The sequence below is a fragment of the Schistocerca piceifrons genome, chromosome 4, assembly GCF_021461385.2.
Source record: "Schistocerca piceifrons isolate TAMUIC-IGC-003096 chromosome 4, iqSchPice1.1, whole genome shotgun sequence".
NCBI classification, from domain to species: Eukaryota; Metazoa; Arthropoda; class Insecta; order Orthoptera; family Acrididae; genus Schistocerca; species Schistocerca piceifrons.
The window spans coordinates 117411436-117431162 of NC_060141.1; positions in this window are offsets into that span (position 1 = coordinate 117411436).

Sequence of the window (19727 nt, forward strand, 5' to 3'; positions counted from 1 at the left end):
GAAAAGGAGTTGTGTTATACAGTTACATACCCCGGTAAGCAAACAAGTGATCTTCCTGCTTAAATTTAATTTGCAGTCCATTCAGATATAAAGAAACTCACTACACTCAAGACCAAGGCAAAGTTCAGCGTTCATCGTGGATTACAGTGTGATACAAATCGAATCGCGGAGAAATACATAGTCCAACATTACACTCACTGGGATTATATAGCAAGTTGGTGTGGCCGAGCGGTTATAGGCGCTTCAGTCTGGAACCGCGGGACCGCTACGGTCGCAGGTTCGAATCCTGCCTCGGGCATGGATGTGTGTGATGTCCTTAGGTTAGTTAGGTTTAAGTAGTTCAAATGGTTCAAATGGCTCTGAGCACTATGGGACTTAACATCTGAGGTCATCAGTCCCATAGAACTGAGAACTACTTAAACCTAACTAACCTAAGGACATCACACACATCCATGCCCGAGGCAGGATTCGAACCTGCAACCGTAGCGGGCGCACGGTTCCAGACTGTAGCGCCTAGAACCGCTCGGCCACTGCGGTCGGCGGTTTAAGTAGTTCTACGTTCTAGGGTACTGATGACCTCAGATGTTAAGTTCCATTGTGCTCAGAGCCATTAGAATCATTTTTTGGAATCATATACTCGGACTGATTTCCTGATTTAACTTCTGAAATATTCTTCATAACAACACAATCTGCGAAAATAATACGATAAATGTGTAATCTGAATTGTCGTCAAATATTTCGTCCTCATCATCTGCAGGATCATCAAGGACTTCGCAAGTAATTTGTTACACACATTTCTCCTCTTCACCGCGCATTTTGAACGTAAAGTAAATATGAAACCACACAAAACGCACGAAACAGACAGAACTTCAGCATCATCTGTCGCCTACGAAATAAGAGACGGTAACAAAGCTTTCAGAAACGAAAATTTTTCCACTGATACTGCTGCTACAGTCTAGCAACAAGTACGAAGGCTGCAGGCCTGACAGGTGCTTGCGAGAGAGGTAATTACACATTTGACACCGCGGAAGACAATCATAAGTTCTCCACAGGCGCCACAATATTACGTCACCCACACGCTGAGTGATAAGCACCACAACTTTAGTGTCAGGTTTTAAGGTGACTACGGTCAAAAAAATGGCTCTGAGCACTATGGGACTTAACATCTGTGGTCATCAGTCCCCTAGAACTTAGAACTACTTAAACCTAACGACATCACACACATCCATGCCCGAGGCATGATTCGAACCTGCGACCGTAGCAGTCGCGCGGTTCCGGACTGAGCGCCTAGAACCGCTAGACCACCGCGGCGACTACGGTCAGTAGTCACTTTAGGTATTCGTGAACCATTATGTTATTGTACGTGGGAATGAGGGCCCTTCGGTCGGCTACTCGTGAGTTCTTTATCGTGATATTTCGAGAGAAAATGCTGAAGCACCTGACAGTATGTACACAACTATATTATAATCATGAACAGTGCGATGCGCTTTCCTTAGCTACCACTGTACTTGTTTACTGTAATGTCGCCGTGTATTTCCGATGACGGCCGTGTGAGGCCTAAGTGCAATAATATCCTGGTGTGGTAGTGCAGTGCGTCAGTACAAGTGTAAATAACGAAGGTAAACAGGAAAATTTGAGCTCAAATGAAGTGAAATATCAGCCCTCGGATACTCGAGGCCAGCGCCACGGAATTAGTGACCACAGCGTGGGAAAGAGTGTGCGCCTGTGAGACCGTGCGTCGCGTGAAACTGGAGCCTGTAGTTGTGTGGCGTGCACACAGGCTGAGTATCCCGTCACTCCCAGCGCATGCCTGTGGGAGTTACCACTTGTGGCTTCAAAAGTTAATATGTGTCTTTATTAATTCAACGTACTCCCGGAAATATACGCACCCACAACACATAGTTCACAACTTTGTTATTAGTAGCAATATTAGCGTGTACTTAAACAGATGTCTAAGCTGAAACTTCCTGGCAGATTAAAACTGTGTGCCAGACCGAGACTCGAACTCGGGACCTTTGGCTTTCCGGCACACAGTTTTAACCTGCCAGGAAGTTTCATATCAGCGCACAGTCCGCTGCAGAGTGAAAATTTCATTCCAGGCTGTGGCAAAGCCATGTCTCAACAATATCCTTTCTTTCAGAAGTCCTAGTTCTGCAAGGTTTGCAGGAGAGCTTTTGTGAAGTTTGGAAGGTAGAAGACGAGGTACTGGCGGAATTAATGCTGTGAGGACGGGTCGTGAGTCGTGCTTGGGTAGCTTAGTTGGTAGAGCACTTGCCCGCAAAAGTCAAAGATCCCGAGTTCGAATCTCGGTCTGGCACACTGTTTTAATATGCCAGGAAGTTTCATATCAGCGCACACTCCGCTGCTGAGTGAAAATTTCATTCTGGAGATATCCAGTTACCTGTCACATCGTCTTCTCCTAGTTTCTCTGTTAAATTTTCTTTCCTACAGTATCCCTCTTCTCTTCATGCCCTTATTCACTTTTTGTGATTCATTGAGCACCGTTCCTCTTTACTTTAAAATTACGACGCCATACCGTTGCCTTCTTTGTTTACTGAAGTCGACTCAAGTTAGCAAATCACATCCACCATCATATTTCCTATGAAAGTCTTATCTCCAATCTCTTTCAACGTTTCTTATGTTTATGACGATATATTATGTATTATAGCTGGTACTAATGTAAGGAGAGAACAATTCTTTCTTTCTTTCTTTCAATGCTGCCATGTTCCACGCTGACGCAGGGTCGGCATTGTTAGGAACGGATTTGGCAAGGTTAGTGGAAAGGGGTGGCCGGATGCCCTTCCTACCGCCACCCCGTACCCCCCGGGACGGAATTATTGTACCCCTGCTGTCTGTGTCGAGTGTAATTCATGGAATAGTGCGAGCGTGTTCAGATGTCTGAGGCGGAACGTGGGGATCAGCCCGGTATTCACCTAGCGGGATGTGGAAAACCGCCTAAGAACCACATCCAAGTTGGCCGGCACACCGGCAGACGACGGTAATCCTCCGGGCGGATTCGATCCGGGGCCGGTGCGCCTACCCGAGTCCAGGAAGCAGCGCGTTAGCGCTCTCGGCTAACCTGGAGGGTCATGAAAGGAGAGAACAATATGAAGCGTACATTTTGCAAGATAAAAAGAATCTGTATTACAGTTCCAACGATTTTACAGCGGTTTTTCTTTTGCAGTCCAATGTTATTATGATTGTGTTATTTGTGCTAAACGCTCGAGTGTGGGGTCTAGCTATTGTATGTTATCGAAACTTCCTAGATATCCTAATGCATTAATGCGGAACCTATTTACGATGAAAAAATAATCCATTTGTCGCTCCCACATGCAAATCCGGCGCTGTCAACTGTTTATATGACGATGTGACATCCATGCAGTCATTTGACAAATCATAACGTCGGTGAACGATATGGCTGTGGAGAAGAGAACCGGGCATTGTTCCTGAAATTTTTTTAGGTGAACGGCAGCAATTACAGTGCCGAATTGAGAGAATACCGCCGACTGAAAGGTCAAAGTTGAGAGGCCCGATGTCATTAAATAGTATAAAGAAGATGACAATGAAATTCGAAAACTCCCGTGATCTTGGTGTTGGCACTGGAAGAGGAGGTGTCCCGTCCCGTGGCATATACTGACGAAGTTGCTGCCGCTGTAACTGACCACGCAGCACGTACCCCGGGGCAGTGTTGGTGCTCGTGCGGTATCACGAGAATTGTCCATTCGATGTTCAACAGTACGTGAAGTTTTGTGGCCTATCTCACGCTGGTACCCGTACAAGATCCAGACGGTGCAGCAACTGAAACCTCATGATCCGCAGCAACGTTTTGAATTTGCAGTTCCGTTTCTGGCACCAACTGAAGTTGGTGATACGTGACCGGGCAGTATTCTGTGGAGTGACGAGGCACATTTTACACCACAGGGTTCATGGAATACACTGAACTGCCGAATTTAGGGTAGTGTTTAACTACGTGTTGTGCAAAAAATGGTTCAAATGGATCTGAGCACTATGGGACTTAACTGCTGAGGTCATCAGTCCCCTAGAACTTAGAACTACTTAAACCTAACTAACCTAAGGACATCACACACATCCATGCCCGAGGCAGGATTCGAACCTGCGACCGCAGCGGTCGCGCGGTTCCAGATCGTAGCGTCTAGAACCGCTCGGCCACTCCGGCCGGCGTGTTGTGCACGAAGAGCCACTGCATTCGCCGTATGCGACTGGTGTAGGTTCACAACTACCTTGATTCTCGGTCAGTTCTTCTTTGAAGAGAATACGTCCTGAAGGCCTTTAGGTTTACCTGACTTCCGCACGTTATCGGGACCTCCTTGTACAGCATGTGATTCCTGCTTTGAAAGAGCGCAAGCCGGCCGTTGTGACCGAGCGGTTCTAGGCGCTTCAGTCCGGAACCGCGCTGCTTCTACGGTCGTAGGTTCGAATCCTGCTTCGGGCATGGATGTGTGTGATGTCCTTACGTTAGTTAGGTTTAAGTAGTTCTAAGTCTAGGGGACTGATGACCTCAGATGTTAAGTCCCATAGTGCTTAGAGCCGTTTGAAAGAGCGCAACTGTGTGGAAACCACTTGTAAGTAGGCTATTTAGTTTTTTATGTTCGTAACGCCACGTAGCGCTCTGTATGAAAATCACTGCCTGTGTTGTATGAAGTCTGTGGCTGGTTGGCATTGTTGGAATATTCGCTATTGTAGTGTTGGGCAGTTGGATGTGAACAGCGCATAGCGTTGCGCAGTCGGAGGTGACCCGCCAGCACTGGTGTATGTGTGAAAAGAGATGCCAGAGTTTTGAGAGCGGACGATCTGGACGTGTGTCTGCCAGAAAAAGAAAATTTGTAAGACTGGATGTCATGAACTGATATACGTATACATATTATGACATTTGAACACTATTGTGGTAAATACATGTTTGTTCTCTATCAAAATCTTTCATTTGCTGACTATGCCTATCAGTAGTTAGTGCCTTCCGTAGATAAAATCTTTTATTTAGCTGGCAGTAGTGGCGCTCGCTGTATTGCAGTAGTTCGAGTAACGATGATTTTTGTGAAGTGATTCATGAAAGGTATAGGTTATTGTTAGTCAGGGCCATTCTTTTGTCGGGATTATTGAAAGTCAGATTGCGTTGCGCTAAAAATATTGTGTGTCAGTTTATTGTTGATCAGAATAAGTAACAAGAGAAATGTCTGAGCACGTTCAGTTTTGCTCAGCTGTTTGAAAATCAAATAACATAGGAGGTTTACCAGCACAGTAATTCATAAATTTTTCTAAGTGGAGGTTTCACACTGTTCACGTGCATGACGGGGCAACGCCTGATGTCGCACGACCAGTGGAACATCCGCTTAATGCAGCCTTCCACAAACGTGTTATTTCCAGAGATGCATGGCCTGCAATATCACCTGATGTGACCCCACATGACTTTTGGTTCTGAGGATATTTAAAAGAACGCGTTTGCCGAGGACCCTCTGCCAGGTACTTAAATGTGATTTGCTGAGTATCCATGTAGATGGTCTCTTCCTGATATGCCGGCCGGTGTGGCCGAGCGGTTCTAGGCGCTTCAGTCTGGAACCGCGCGAACGCTACGGTCGCAGGTTCGAATCCTGCCTCTGGCATGGATATGTGTATGATGTCCTTAGGTTGGTTAGGTTTAAGTAGTTCTAAGTTCTAGGGGACTGATGACCTCAGATGTTGAATCCCATAGTGCGCAGATCCATTTGAACCCATTTTTTCTACCTGGTATGAAAGCCAGTTTACAGCAACAAGTTGCGCAGATTCCACCAGAACTGCTGCAAGCAACTGTTGATCATGTCGTTTTACGGATGCAGCATCTTTTAGAAGTCTTCGGTGCCTGTTTTGAACAAATTTGTGGACACGCTATTAATAATAAAATCAACGTTATGCTTTTCTCACTTCTTTGACCTTCCCTGCCCACGTCCCGTTTCGGATCCATTACATACAGAAACATTGCTATACGTCTTTCTTGAAATAACAGCTCCAGATTTGCGCCTGGTGGCCAAAATTGGAACTATTCTTATTCAGCTTAAATCAGTCCCACATTAATGCATTAGAATATCTACCAGGTTTCACTGCCATACGATAATTGCAGCCCACGGTAGTGTTATGTGAGAAGCTTCACTTTAATTACAAATTGAACTTACATGAGCGCAGTCATGGTTTTTTTCACCACTCTTCTGACTGGTTAGATATGGCCCGTAATGGCTTCCTCTCCTGTGCCAATCTCTTCACCTCAGAGTAGCACTTGCACCGGCCGTCCCCACTTATTTCTTGCATAAATTCCAATGTCTGTCTTTCCCTATTTACCCTCGCCAGCTCTCTCTGTCTTAACACTTGTTCTATCGTGGAAACAACAGCTGAGGACTCAGAAGTACGCCATGAATCAATCCCGCTGTGAAGACCTCGAGATCATCCTGTACCTACTTTTTCTTAGTATTTTCTGTGGAGAAGTTTCTTTCTTATGATCCTTACTTATCCAACAGTCACCGGCTCTATAGTCCATGCGCTGCGTGAAAGAAGTGCCGCGTGGCTGGGGCTATCGTTTGATAAACTTTGGAAATTTCTTGTGCGCACAATTTTGTCAGTGCGAATTCGCGACTTAAGTTCTGACATTTCTTTTAGGTGGTTTTCGGTGACTGTTTTGGTGCAACCACATGAACTTTAACTTTGTTTGAGTAATTGAGGCAGTTATGAACTATAATATATCACTGCACTTATTATTTATAGTTCCGAGACGAATTTGTTAGATATTATGTCGCGACAGTTATTTACCATAATGAACTTTAGTTTTTGTCGTGATTGTGAGATTCTGCACTTTTGAACTTAAAATATTTGTTGCTAATTTCCAGCGTTACTATGCTGTTGTAGGAACTTTATTATCGCATGCTACTGTCTGTAACACTGTGTTTGCACTGCATTCCGTGTACTGCCTAATTTGTTATTTTTAAATATTTTATTAATCTGCAATGTGCAAATGTATGTGAGATCACCATTCTCATATATGAGCATATTTCATTTAATAAACATTCTTCGGTTTAAACTTTAAACTACTTGGCCTGGCCTATACCATAACCCCACGGGATTTTATACAATTAATTCACTTATTTTATTTTAATATATGCAATTCCATATTCACCGACTTATTCTGTCCACTGTTTAAGGATTTGATGGTCCGCCCCAGTAGCTGCGGTATCTGCGCGGCAGATTGCTAACCGACGGGGCCTGTGTTCGATTTCTGGCCGGGTCGGAAATATTCTCCTTTCGGGAACTTAGTGTCGTGTTGTACTTACATTAATACCGCGATTACTGATACGAAAGTTGCGTCAAACATACTGTCGTATCGTCTTTCCACTTCTGAGACAGCTATATGGCTACAAACCAAAAGCCAATACATTCAAATTAAAAAAAATGAATTGTTCTGTGTTATGCAACTGTGGTAAAAAGTGTAGGTATATAACCCGTACCATCTTACTTATAGAGTTAAACTGACAAAATTTTAGGCCGTGCAATGCCCACAACAATATCGGTTATTGAAACCGTGGTGTCCTCGTAACCTTCCTAGTATTTGTGAACCGAGAAGGATTCCTCGGCAGTATAGGGTGACGCCAGACGTTCCCAATCATGAGATGAGTAGAAGAGCAAAGACGAAAAAGTAACTTTTAAGTTCAACAAAAATCAAGTGGGAGTAATATAAGAGGAAAACGAAGAAAGTGTATTGTTAAGAAAGGTGAAATGGAGGGTCGTAGCTTATCAGCACTCTTGTTCAATTGTTATGTTGAGTAAACAAAAAAGACAATGTAGGAAATGGAATAAAAGTGCATATGGTACACATACCGTTGCTAGAGTCCACTTAAGGCATAGGTTTTCTATTCAGATGCAAGAGACAATTAGAGACTTTATGGATGGTATGGATATCGTACATTACACAGAACGTGGATTAGGGATACACAAAGACAAAACGACGGTACTGTGGAGTAACAAAGGAGAACAATGACTTCTTTCACATTAAAATTGGGAATGAAATAGTAGCAAGAGGAGAAAGCTCTTCTTCAGGATGCAAGATCGCAAGGAATGAGAAAAAGAGGGAACGTAGCAGAAGCATATTGGAACAACCGAGAAAACGCTTTCTTTAATAAGAGGGCCCTAACGATGTCATACATTTGTGTCGGTTAGAGGAAGAAGCTCGTTAGGCTACGCACGCAAGAGGAAAATGGACCTTGATAAATCCGGACAGGAGGAAACTGGAAACATCTGATATGTCGCACTATCATAGAATGTTAAAATTAATTGGACACGTGAACACGGAAATGAGCTAAATACCCTGTTGGCCGTTAAACTTGCAAACACCATAAAGACGGCATGCAAACAAACTTCAGTTTCACATGGAGTCTGTCAGTTGCTTGAATATGCAAGTGACTAGCATTTCAGTTTAGCTGCACAAAGCACATGGGAGTCATGCCAATGAAACTTAGCGGAAAAATTTATAAGGACGTGCGGGGAAGAGAAATATCGAATAAACCATTAATTTCCACATGATAGGATAATATTTGTTAATTGGGTACCATGTTTACGTTTCAGGTTACAAATGTTGCACAATGTGACAGCCATCTTCATCTACAAAAGCCTGGAAGCCCAAGAGGAGTTGTCCTACTGCTGCCTGAAACGTCTTAGATGGGATGTTTACTACCTCTTTCTCTGTGCTCACTTCAGCTTCATGCAGGTGTTGTTGTTACGGCGACGAAGCCTGTCCTTTAGGTAACCCCACTGCCAAAAGTGAGACGACCTTGGTGGACACGCAGTTTGGGACGATCGGCCTGTTATTGGTTTTCTCCAAATGCGCTGTGCAATTGGAGTAACGTGTCCCGTACACGCTGCATGTCATTGGACATTGGGTCCATAGCTCCCTCCCCCTCCCCCCCCCTCCCCCCCCCAAAAAAAGTATAAATCGTGAATTGTGTCGTGAAGCTACATCATATAGTGACGTGTTTAGTATGCATATAAACTTCATAAACGATCATTGGCTTTTGGCTTTGACCATCTCCAAATGCTACAATTGTGAGGGGTGTTCAATGCCCCAGTGATCATAAAGTGCGCACCACTCCAGAAAATATTCCAAGGCAACATGTCGCCAACTTCAAACCTTGCAAGAAACGCAAGAGCTAAGTTTACTCAAATGTCTGCGTCACGTGTTAAAAGTTGGTGAGTAATGCGAAGTTAGCGCGGATACCATTTCACATCTTTTCGGAGCAATTTTTGAACGGTGGGCCATTGAATGTTCAGCTATCGTAACACAGCTCGTACACTGCTTGAAGAATGTAGACTGCGTACAGTATTCTCAGCTAAGACAACAGAAACATCTTCAACGAATTGTGACGCAATCGGCTGTCGAACTCTCCCAGGAGCAGCTCCCAAATCGCCAGTTATTCGAACCATCGAATCATATTTTTCAACCCCAGTGCGGAAAGAAAACCTCGTCTTACTCGTTTGATGCGTCGATACACGACATGTGCAATAGCGCTATGTCTGTTTGTGCACCGTGTACTTCGGTAGAGTATATATTATAAGAACCAACAAGCCTCGGTGTGGTGTTGCGTGTGGGAGCATGCACGTTTTCGCAAGGTCCTTTTTGTTTGTAAGTGGTTTTACTTTTGACAAACTTATGTATAGTGTGCTGTATATGCTCAACATAATGACGTATCACGAGTGATAAACTAATAATGGAGCACGATTTATAACCAAAAATTTTGCGATCAGAATATAACGGTTTCCACTGTCGAAACCCGACGCCAATAATAAATATTAATTAAAGCGATCTTGGCTATAAAGTGTTTTTCCAAGGTAAAACTCATGCTCTAACGGTTGCCTGTCAGTCATATATAACGTTTCGTTACACATCTCATCCAGAATTTCTTGTTCATACCACGCTTTGACCTACATTTTTCGTTGCCTCTGTCATCGTGACGAACACAAGGACAGATTAAAGCGACCGAAAAATGAGAATATCAGGGACTGCAGTAATAGATCTGTATATGACCTCGTCCTTTTCATTGTAGGAAGTTCAGTATGACTTCCGTGTTTCCCTTTGCCTCATTTGCAAATAGACTGCACTGAGGCTTTTGTGTGTCTGTCTGCCTGTCATACGCAAACAGACTACAATATAGCCTTTGTACAGCGTGCATGAGTAGGAGCTTTCTAGAACAGTATCTATGTCAGATATTAAAAATTCCAGACAAAGCAGGGGAACCTTCGTTTTCAACCACATACCCTGGTCTGTGTAGCAGTCGGTTGCCGTTACCAATAGCCGTATACGTTGTTGAGAAATACTGTAACAGAACTGATCTGAGTGCTAAAAAGAATATAACTACGTGTTGCTTGATGTTATAAAGTAAACACTGCCCATTATGTTTTTATTTAACTATTATGATCGATTTCAACTGAAATAATCCATTGTTACATTTAACTCTAAAATAAAGAGAAACTGACCGTGACAGCAGCAACAGACCTCCTGTATTTTGGTATTAGATCTTGAGATGGCCCAGCACTGCTCGCCAAGAAAGCATTAACACTGCTTGATAATTCTGTGTTGGCTGAAATGAAGATCTGTGATGCCATCTTGAAAGTTGGCAATAGGCATAAGATTAATGCGAATAATTTAAGTGTTGTGTTGGATAGAACATGTGTTTCTCGAAAAGACTTGCATTACATTTCAGGGAAACAGAAGACAATACATTTCATGAAATAATGCAATTGAAAGTGTTGCCCATTTTCTAGTCTCACCCGAAACAGTTTTTCCAAACGAAATAAAGGAAAAAGTCTTAATGGAATGGCTCAAATGGCTCTGACCACTATGGGACTTCGCATCTGAGGTCATCAGTCCCCTAGAACTTAGAACTACTTAAACCTAACTAACCTAAGGACATCACATACATCCATGCCCGAGGTAGGATTCGAACCTGCGACCGTAGCGGTCACGCGGTTCCAGACTGAAGCGCCTAGACCGCTCAGCAACCACGGCCGGCTGATGGAATGAGAAGAGAAATTAAAAAGGCTACACCCATCTTTGGCAAGCACAAATTTGCAATTATGCAAAACAATTAAGTGCCTGCTCGTGACCAGCGAGAGATCTGGGTTTCAATCGTTGCGATAGGTGAACATTTTCGCTGTTGTTGCCTTTTTGTTAATTCAGTGTCCATTGATAATAAGAAGAACCGACATTTGAAGTTTATTGCAGAACTGTTCTACCGCCGCCAACGTACATTTCGCCCAAGAGCCACGAAGATAAGAGAAATTAGGCAAATAGGCAAATCAGGCAGATATACAGGCGTCCTAGTGATCTCCCTCGTTTGTGCAACTACAACTATGACTTGTCAGTACGGTACACACAGCCCATATATGGCGACGGATGCTGATGGTTTCTTGCTTAAACGACGAATGCCCCTGCTCCGCCAATCTTCATATCTTCTAATATTTCCCCCATGCAACACTTTTGGGATGTTGTCAGTTAATAATTCATTCTTCTTGTCTCTCAAACAAACAATGTCAAAACTTCTTGAACTCACCCAGTAACCAGATGCAGGTTATTCACTGCAAAATATTTAGATACTTTTATTTCACCCGACGACATTTAGAATTTATGAATACGTGTGCGTTTGGGCTTTACAGCATGCTCGATTCATATAGGGGCCTGTAATCATAATCATTTGCGTATTATCATATGTGCCACAGGATTTTTTGCACGAAGTGTTTTCTTCTTTTTCATGCTATTTTCACATTTATTTAGAGTATACAACGTTAAAAACAATACCAGGTAGTATATACATTTGTGCCTTTTTAGCCCTCTCATTATTGGAGGTCTGAACGGTGGAGTCCTAGGAGAAAAACTTTTGTCATAATGTGAATGCAGTGAATGACATTTCTGAGAAGAACCGGAGTATATTCTGGAATTTACTGCATAGGAAACGAAGAAAAAGAGGCGGTAAGAACGGAATGCAGCCACCACGATAAAATAGAATATTTTGTCGTTCTACGAAATCACTGACCCCTGCACAACGGGATATACGCTAGGAAAGAGAGAGGGAAAGGAAACAGAGCACAGCATGTCACTCTCGACAAACAGAAATCTTCAGACGAAAAGGCAACTTTGATCGTAGCGCAAGGGGGTGTTACTAGACCATTACTTTTCACAATATAATAAATGACCTATTGGATAAAGTGAGAAGTCCCCCGAGGCTTTTCATAGGTAGTGCTGTTGTGTACAGAGATGTCGCAACGATGTAGAGAATCTACGGTTGGAGCAGGTATTGCCAGTTGAACTTCACCATAAATGTAGCGCATTTAGCGTAAGTGAGCAGAAATACATGTTACTGTATCATTATGCGGTTGCAGAACAGTCACTGGAAGCAGTCACATCCATAAAATATCTGTGAATATTCGTACAGAACGATTTAAAACTGTCTCTGCATGTCCATCTTTTCAGAGACGGATGCGAGACTCGGCTGTTCAGTACAGGGTGTCAAATCAAACACCTTTCAGCCGTCTAATTTCCGAACAGTTATTTTATTTGGCTACCAGTTTCGGCGATTTACTGCGCCATCTTCAGGCCCCTTGACCGACATGTAGGAAGATTCCAACCTCGGTTCCGGCCAAAATAGGGACAGCATGCAAATACTGCTATCTGTAGATTTCTGCTTGATACAGCGATCACTTCAACTATCATCTGCCGACCGATCTGTGATCGTCACACAATATCGATACTGGAGCTTGGCGCCAGTACTGCAACTGGATATTACAGCATGTGCGTGATGGACTTCCCTTTTACGATGAAGTACAGTTGCAGTTATCGGTGTACGTGAAACGCAAAACAGTCAACGTTAGAGTTCTGAAAATCCGCATCAGCAACATCAAAAGCCTCTGCGTGTTGTGAAAACAGGCGTGCAGTTAGTGCCCTACGAATTACTGGATCGATCTTTTTCCACGGAACATATAACAGTTATGTGAAAAATATACTGCAACGTTTGTTCAGAGAACTAACAACTAATGAAAAAAACCTACGGTTCGTTCCAGCAGGTCAATGGATGAAAACGTATCTCAGTTGCGTCTACAGTATTAAGAGGTGATGTTGATTACAATGTACGAGTAGTTGATCTCGGCGTTCCCGAGACCTGAGTCCACGTGAGTTTTAATTTTAACGGAATTTAAAAGACAAGCCACATACTCTTGAAGAGTTTAGAGACAATATTCGGTTTGAAATTTCATGAACTTAGGCAGCAAAAGTTGAACGAGTGATTGACAATGTATTGAGAGGATTGACAATGTGTAGAGAGGACGCCTGCTTGGTATTGCGTCAGAGGAAAGTATTTTGAGCTTCTTGTGGAAATAAACTTATGCTTAATTTAGTCACACCGCATCTTAGATTAAAGTCAGATCTGGGAAGACGTGCCGAGCCCTCATACAGCGGCTGCCAGGGAAAGAGCCGATGCACATCGTGTGCCAACTGCAGGAAAGCATTTGCGTCCTCCGTGAAACATACTCTGTAAGTAAAATCGTACTGACGTTCTTCCAAGTCTGGTCACCTATCCCCTGTACAGCAATTTACTTACTTCATAATTCTAATCAGTTACTGACTTTATGATTAAAATTATATGTGCTGTTTTGGATTTTGTCGACGTAATAAATAGTTCATGGGTTCACGGGTATCGCGTTGGATAGTGTTGTGAAAGCCTGCACAATATTTCAACGATACAACTACTCGTCATCTGCAGTGGTTCCCCAAAATATGCACTGGCTCGATAGAAAAGCGCAAGCGGCAAGGGGTACATCGCCATCGTAGATAAACCGTGGAATACGGCGACAACCAATGCCCCCTGCCGGAGAAACGGACCATGTCTTTTCACGCGGAAAAAACGCGGCCATGAATCGCTGTCCAAACCGCACGCGCGCAGTGTTAGTGCCCAGTTTAAGTGTCCAGACTCTGATTCCCCGTATGTGTCGATTCGGATTCCTTTGTCTGCGGCCGGCGATGCCTTAGCGCAGGCAATGCTGATTCCCATGCCTTGCTAAGTTGAAATCCTGTGTCTCTATTAATCAGGTAGTTTCTTCGACGTATTTCGACTGCTTTTTGATTATGGTGTCCTAGTACGTGGGGGCTGACGAAAGGATCTTAGTCTCTCCGTGATTCATCTATGCCTCGTGTCAAAACAGTGTTCAGCAGCAGCAGACTTTCCTAGCTGACCGAAGCTGGTGTGACTTCTGCATACAGCGCAACTTTGACAGTGCGACACGTCTGGCCAGTGTATGATTTTCCACACCGGTACGGGATTTTATATATCTCTGGTCTCCTTAGAACTAGGTTCTCTTTAACAGAACCCAGCATCGTTTGCACTCACGTGGAGAGCAGAAGACACGTTTATTTTATGCTTCTTGAACATCCTGCAGATATGAAAGGACACGCCACCAATGTAGGGAAACAATCATCGTGGAGTTCTTCGTTTCTTCTGGCTGTTCTTGAGGTCTAGTGCGTGCAGGTTGAAATGAATTACGAATCTGTTTATCAGAGGACCGTTCCCGTTTTATACAAACACAAAGATAATGTAGCGGGTGATCAAAAAGTCAGTATAAATTTGAAAACTGAATAAATCACGGAGTAATGTAGATAGAGAGGTACAAATTGACATGGGTTTTTATTAGAAACAAAAGAAATACAAAAGTTCAAAAAATGTCCGACAGATGGCGCTTTATCTGATCACAATAGCAATAATTAGCATAACAAAGTAAGACAAAACAAAGATGATGTTCTTTACAGGAAATGCTCAATATGTCCATCATCATTCCTCAACAATAGGTGTAGTCGAGGAATAATGTTGTGAACAGCACTGTAAAGCATGTCCGGAGTTATGGTGAGGCATTGGCGTCGGATGTTGTCTTTCAGCATCCCTAGAGATGTCGGTCGATCACGATACACTTGAGACTTCAGGTAACCCCAAAGCCAATAATCAAGCGTACTGAGATCTGGGGCCCTGGAAGGCCAAGCCTGACGAAAGTGGCGGCTGAGAACACGATCATCACCAAACGACGCGCGCAAGAGATCTTTTACGCGTCTAGCAATATGGGGTGGTTCTAATAAAACCCCATGTCATTCCAAGCATGTGTGTCAATTTTTACCTCTCTATCTACATTATTCCGTGGTTTATTAAGTTTTCAAATTTATACTGACTTTTTGATCGCCTGGTAGATAAACTCCTTACAACTGAGGCAGCTCTAGACCTACGAACGAGACTCCGTAATACGCCACTGCGTTGAGATGGATGATATTGCCTGCAGTTCTTAATAATTTTAGGCACGTTAAATGATTTGTAATACGTATGTAGATTCGTCTCAGACGCGGAGGAACGAAACGCATGTACTGAGTTGCATAATATTTTTATTGTGAATGATGTAAAGCGTTAAAGGAAAAGGGGGAAAAACGAGGCTCCATTTGGCGAGGGAGGTTAATGATGTCGGCCGGCTCGTTATTCTCGGGTTTCGTAACGAAAGTCGGCGCCGTTTCATTTCGCCCGGCGCCTTTACAGTGGCAACGACAGCGACAGCGACATGCAGATTTCGTGGAAGCCGTTTGGCAGGCGTTACAGCCGCTCTCTGCGGTCACGGGGCCCTGCATCTGCGTGTGACTCTCGTGTCGCTGGGTGACCCCGGGGCTACCACGGTTATTGCGCGAATGGAATTCTCCAGAGAGGGCGCACTTTTCCTTTGAGTTTTCAGCTAATCGGTGCTAGCGTCATCAGTACAGATGCCGTGACTTTGGTGATACACAGCGTGCTTCTGGGAAGCTGTCGCCCGCGTCTGTGGGGACTTTTTATTTATTTATTTGGATTCTGTAAAAGGTTTCGCGCGTTTTCCAAGTACGTGGTATTCGTAATTAAAGTTTCGGTTTTAAAACGCTGTAGAAAGAGAAACACTGCTCGGAATGACGTCAAATTTGAGCAGCCTGTTACTAACGCAGGGGGAAACGTGATGGAACAAGAAAATTTAACGAAAATTTGACCAATATATGGCGCCGCAAGCGTCAGAATATGCAAACCAACAGACGTGCGGCACACGGCTGTTGATCAGTTTGGGTCCAACATGGCTGTCTCCATGTAGTATCGTACGTTGTTAGTGAAATTCATTTACAAGGGTGTTGACTGTGCGTGCCAGCAGTGCAGACGTTCCGGACACTCAGAGGAATGAATTAAGTCATTGATCCGATGTCTGTTAAGGGGCTCCGGAAAGGCTCAAAATCATGAAAAGTTCAATTTTTACTTTTTTGCGTTTTCTGAATCTGCAGACTATTACCTTTTAATAGATATATAATTTATTCAATTCCGAAGACTACAACTATTTTTAAATTTTTTTTGAAATGTGGTCTACATGGGCGTGACCCACTGTGGCACTGTTAAACTGCTGTCAAATGGTGTTATTATTAACGTCCGTGTTCATCAGGTACATTTTAGTGATGTGATATAAAGTATGTGTTGTGGCTAACCTGTGATGGTTCAATACATATCGCTGGTGTGATTGTCGATTGTTTCATGTTTATTTACTCTGTCGTTATCTCGAAAATATTCGTAATTAATTCTGTTTCTTGAGTCTCTGTTTTGTTGAAGTATAATAATGAGTAAAAGTAAAGTTATTAGAAATCCTCTGAAGGCTTTTAAGAAAAGGAGTAATGTTGGAAAGCCAAAGGTATGTGTTATTACTGTAAACAACCGATGAAAATCCCCAACATAGCTTGTGTCCCAAAGAAGAACACAGTTGGTGTAAATATAACAAAGGATTGCTAACTGGTGAAATGTACACTCATAAGCATAGTCTGCCTCATGCAATAATGGAGGTGATAAAACCTATTTTCAGAGACTTAGCAGCACCTGAACTGTTGAAAAAGTGTATTCACGGAAAAACTCAAAACCCCAATGAAAGTGTAAATAGTGTTATATGGTCGAGAATCCCCAAGACTGTATTTATTGGAATAGAAACACTTCAATTTGGTGTGTATGATGCTGTTGCCACTTTCAATGATGGCAACATTGTAAGGTGCAAGGTATTTAGAAATATGGGAATGAAGATAGGTTGTCTTTAGACAAGGAACGCCTTCGGGCTGCAGACAGGGCTGTAAAGAGTCTAGAAATACAAGCAAGAGTAAACAGGAGGAGGAACAAGAAGAAGCTGGAGGAGGAGTTTGCAGAGGATGAAGATAATCCATCCTATGGACCTGGAATGAACTAAAAAGTTAATCCAATCTTTGTCGCTCGATTCCCAAAACTTTTATTTTCTCATACTAATTACATGTTTTCTAAGGATCTTCCAAACATATTTGTTTCAAACTTTCAGTAAATGCTACACAGTACCTTCTGCATAATTTAACACAGCCTTTTTCCAAAAAACTGTATATTTTTGAATATATAAATAAAAAATTGCAAAAAAATGTTGTGAATTTTCATTACAATTGAAAAAAAAAATCATCTTTAATAACTGAACTAAAATTTTGTAAAATCCCTGTGTTAAGTTGTAGCCCATATTCCAATAAATAATCTGTAAAAAGTTCAACTTCCTACCTCAAATACTTTGTGAGGAAAGATGTAATTTATAAGCGTTATTTTAACATTGCAAGTATAGGGCGTTCCGAAGCCCCTTAAGGGTCTGTGGAAAACTGTTACAAAATTCGGAAAGACCAGTTCTTTTGAAGTGCAATGTGAGAGAGGGAGGAAAGCGGTTGATCTTACATTCGTCGAAGGTGTGGCCAGAGCACTGCAGAAGAGGTCGAACGGTGGTGTGCAATCATGCAGTGCACGGGGAACTGTCCGAAAATTGGACATGCATGCGTGTACCGTACATAAAATGCTACGAAACATCCTGCATTGCTATCCATACAAAATCGCCAATGTTGAGGGTTTGATTCCTGCTGACCTGTCAGCAAGACAAGCTTTCGCTCTGGAATTACTTGCCCGCGTGGAAGTGGACAATGAAATGAAAGACAACAGACGAAGCCGGTTTCCATCTCCAAGGACATGTCAATACCCAGAATGGCAGAAAATGGCCAACGGAAAATCCTTGCACACATCTACCGGTACTACTTCACTCTGCGAAGGTGACTGTGTGGTGCGGGTTGACGGCATCGGTTATTGATGTGCCATATTTTTTGCGAGGGTATGAGTCCTGCGGGTCCTGTTGTCTGTACCGTTACTGGTAAACGCCATGAGAATCTTTTGTGCACCAACGTCATTCCAGCCTTTCAACAGCGACGATGCGTGGGTAGGATCATTTTTTTTTTTACGCAAGATGGCTCTCCTCCACACACTGCACAGCTATTGAAGCGGCTGCTGCTGAGGCATTTCGGACATGATAGATTTACCAGTCGTCATTTCCCCACAATCTGGCCATCCAAATCACCTGATCTTAATCCGTGTGACTTCTGGTGGGAGGGTTATCTGAAAGAGGTTGTCTTCAGCGCTCCAATTACGAACGTTGCTGAATTGAAGGCATTCTGTGCGTCAACGCCAAGACACTCCGATCTTTTGAGGAACATGCTCTTCCTCGATTTCAATTTGCGGTTGAAAATGGTGGACAGCGTACTGCACAAGTGTTGCGGTAGTTTTGCTTTTTACGCGATTTTTGGCCTCACGACAAAAACCAATTTTTCCCCTCCGATTGGTACGACCTTGCCGAGGTGGGTGGTGTAAGGTACCCCCTATTTGCAAATAAGACCGCGTTTTACTTATTTCCAGTTTTGCTATTTCATACACGTGAAGTGAATGTATCAGCACCACAGAATGTATGGAATAATGAGCGAGCGGTAGGTTCCCACGCTGACTAGCAGAGATGGTTGGCCACCTGGAGCTTTCAAAGCAAGTGGTGTGAGGTGCCAATGCTGAAATCGCTCGTGACGTCAGCAAAGAGATACGTACGGAAGCTTCATTTATTCCGACGTGGATCAAGTAACTGTTATTGATAGGTATTTGCTAACAAAAGTTGCCTTTTGTCTCTCAGATATTAGGAGGAGTATACAGGTCATAAATACTATCTTTCAGTAACTTTACAAAGTGAGGGAAACGTTGATATTCATAAATAAAAGAATAAGTTTGGCATAACTCAATTGTACGATCTTATACGAACTAAACCCATTGTACGCTCAAGTTACAGACTGCGCGCCATAGTCGGCAGTCGTCGATAGCATGCCTTGCGCTCTAGTCATGCGGTAGACCATGCTCTCGTACCATTAATAGTTAACTTATAATTTAGAATGTTCATTTTACGGTGTTTCTTAAAGAAACGCACCGTAATGACATCCTGTGTAAAAATTATTTGCACAAAAGTCTTCTTACCACTTCATTACGTAAAACATTGAGAGTAGTACTGTACTTTTAGAATCCGATGGCGCTGCTACGGCTCTGCAAGGGGACATAAGACTACGAGTGCATCTCCACATAACAGTATGCGGTGGCTCACTGAGTCAGTTCAAGGACGGACTGGCTTAATTATCGCAAAACTCGGGTAGGAAAGCGTGGCCAGTTGTACTGTAGGCCCCTTATACCATCACCTACGGACTCACCGGCTAACTGAGACATTTCGGAGGTTTATTGCGAGCTGGGGATTATTGCAATGGGCTTACCTAATTAATATGGCCACAACTGGTGACTGCTGAACTTGTGCAGTCATGCACACTGACCAGCACC